Raw genomic sequence first — 3,094 nt, 5'->3', positions numbered from 1 at the left:
AAATCATAAGTCATTAAACCAAAAAACCAAACCCACTACCATCAAGTCTATTCCAACTCATCGTGACCCCCTTTGGGTTTCCGAGGCAGTAAATCTTTATGCAAGTAGACTGCCCAGTCTTGCTTCCACAAAGTGGCTTGTAGGTTTGAACCACTAACCTTCTAGTTAGCAGTCAGATGCCTTAGGCACAATGCTACCAACGGCTAAAATCCCAAACACTGATAACACAACTACTGGCATGGATGTGGAACAATAGGAGCTCTCATTCATTGCTGGTGGGAATGCAAAATAGTGCAATCACTTTGTAGGACAATCTGGCTGTTTCTGACAAAGCTAAACATAGGTTTACCATATGATCCAGTAATTACACTCCTAGGTATTTACCTAAGTGAGTTGAAAATATATGTCCACATAAAAATTTGCACATGAATCTTTTATAGCAGATTTACTCATAATTGCTAAAAAAAAAAAAAAAAAAAAGAAAGAAAGAAACTGAAAGCAACCAAATATATCCTTCAATGCGTGAATGGCTATGCAAATGGGCACACATTCATGTAGTATAGTATTATTTAGCAATAAAATGAAATGAGCTATCAAGTTCCATAAAGACATGGAGGAAATTTAGATACATATTACTAAGTGAAAGAAGCCAATCAGAAAAAGCTACATAATGTGATTCCAACTATGTGACATTCTGGAGAAGGAAAAATTATAGAGATAATAAAAATATCAGTGGTTGCTGCAGGACAATAAGAGGATAAGCGAAAAAAAAAAAAAAAAAACTCACTGGCGTTAAGTCAATTCCAACTCATAGCGACCCCTCTTTGGGTTTCCAAGGTGGTATCTCTATAGAAGTATATTGCCTAGTCTTCCTTCCAAGGAGTGGCTGGTGGGTTTGAACTGCCAGCCTTCTGGTTAACAGTCAAATGCCTTAGGCACTATACCACCAGGGCTCCCAATAGGATAAGAGGAGCCATAAATAGATGGAACACAGGACATTTTTAAGGCCATGACACTATTCTATGTAATATTGTAATGACAGACACATGATATTATGCATTTGTTAAAACCCATAGGATTGTTCAACACAAAGAATGAACTTTGTAACTATGGACTTTTGTTCTAATAATTTATCAATATTGCTTTATCAATTGTAACAAATATATGACTAGAATATATATTAATAATAGGAGATACAGTAGACAGGGGAAGAGGTAGTATGTAGAAACTGTACTTTTTGCACAATTTTTCTACAAACCTAAAACTGCTCTAAAAAATAAGTCATCAAAAGAAGATGTCAAATAATATCTAAAGAAGGAAAAAAATACAAGAATTAGAGTCAAAGTTAATGAAGGAGAAAACGGAAAAACCATAGTTATTGTTGTTGATGTGAGGTGCGGTTGAGTCGTCTCCGACTCATAGACACCCTATGCACAGCAGAACGAAACACCACCCTGTCCTGTGCCAGCCCAGCGATCCATGCTATATTTGAGCCCATTGCTGCAGCCACTGCGTCAATCCATCTCATTGAGGGCCTTCCTCTCTTTCGTCGACCCTCCACCTTACCAAGAATGACATCCTTCTCCAGAGAATGGTCTCTTCTGACAACATGACTAAAGTAGGTGAAACAAAGTCTGGCCATTTTCACTTCTGGCTACACTTTCTCTGGTACAGATTTGTTAGTTCTTTTAGCAGTCCTCGGCACTTTCAGCATTCTTTGCCAGCACCACAACTCAAAAGGATCTATTCTTCTTTGGTCTTCCTCATTCATTGTTCAGCTCTCACATGCATGTGAGGCGATTGAAAATATGGTTTGTGTCAGGTGCAATCTAGTCCTCAAGGAGACATCTTTGTTCCTCAGCACTTGAAAGAGGTCTTTTGCAGCTGACTTGCCCAGTGCTATACATCGTCTGATGTCCCGACTGCTGCTTCCATTGGTGTTGATTGTAGAACCAAGTAATGTGAAGTCTTTGACAACTTCAATCTTTCCTCCATTTATCATGATGCTGCTTATAGGTCCAGTTGTGAGGATTTTCGTTTTCTTTATATTGAGATGTAATCCATAATGTAGACTATTCTTCAGTCCTCATCAGTATGTGTTTCAAGTCATCCTCCCTTTCAGCAAGCAAAGTTATGTCATCAGCATATCACAGATTGTTAATGATTCTCCCTCCAATCCTGATGCCATGTTCTTCTTCATATAGTCCAGCTTCTCAGATTATTTGCTCAGCATATAGATTGAATAAGTATGATGAAAGGATACAACCCTGACACACTTCCTTCTTGATTTTAAACCATGCAGTGTCCCCTTGTTCTGTTCAAATGATAGCCTTCTGGTCTATGTACAGTTTTCTCATGAGTACAATTAAGTGTTCTGGAATTCCCATTCTTCTCAATGTTATCCACAATTTGTTATGACCCACACAATTGAATGCTTTTGCATAGTCAATAAAACACAAGTAAACATCTTTCTGGTATTCTCTGCTTTGAGCCAAGATCCATCTGACATCAGCTATGATATCCCTTGTTCCACGTCCTCTTCTGAATCAGGCTTGCACCTCTGGAAGTTATCTGTCAATATACTGTTACAACTGTTTTTGAATTATCTTCAGTAAGATTTTACTTGCATGCGATATTAATATTTTTTGATAATTTCCACATTCTGTGGGATCACCTCTCTTTTGAATGGGTACATATATGGATCTCTTCTAGTCATTTGCCCAGGTAGCTATCTTCCAAATCTCTTGGCATAACTGAGTGAGTGCCTCCAGTGGGACATCTTTTTATTGAAACATCTCAATGCATATTCCATTAATTCCTGGAGCCTTGTTCTTTGCCAATTCCTTCAGTGCAGCTTCGACTTCTTCCTTCAATATCATTGATTCTTGATCATATGGCACCTCCTGAAATGGATGAAGATCTACCAGTTCTTTTTGGTACAGTGACTCTGTGTATTCCTTCCATCTTCCTTTGATGTTTCCTGCATCATTCAATATTTTGCCCATAGAATTTTTCAATATTGCAACTTGAGGCTTAAATTTTTCCTCTGTTCTTTCAGCTTGAGAAATGCTGAGCATGTTCTTCCCTTTTGGTT

The sequence above is a fragment of the Orycteropus afer genome, unplaced genomic scaffold, assembly GCF_000298275.1.
Source record: "Orycteropus afer afer isolate SDZICR_OR568_19922 unplaced genomic scaffold, OryAfe1.0 scaffold00114, whole genome shotgun sequence".
Taxonomy (NCBI): Eukaryota; Metazoa; Chordata; class Mammalia; order Tubulidentata; family Orycteropodidae; genus Orycteropus; species Orycteropus afer.
Note: the sequence above shows the minus strand (reverse complement) of the source record.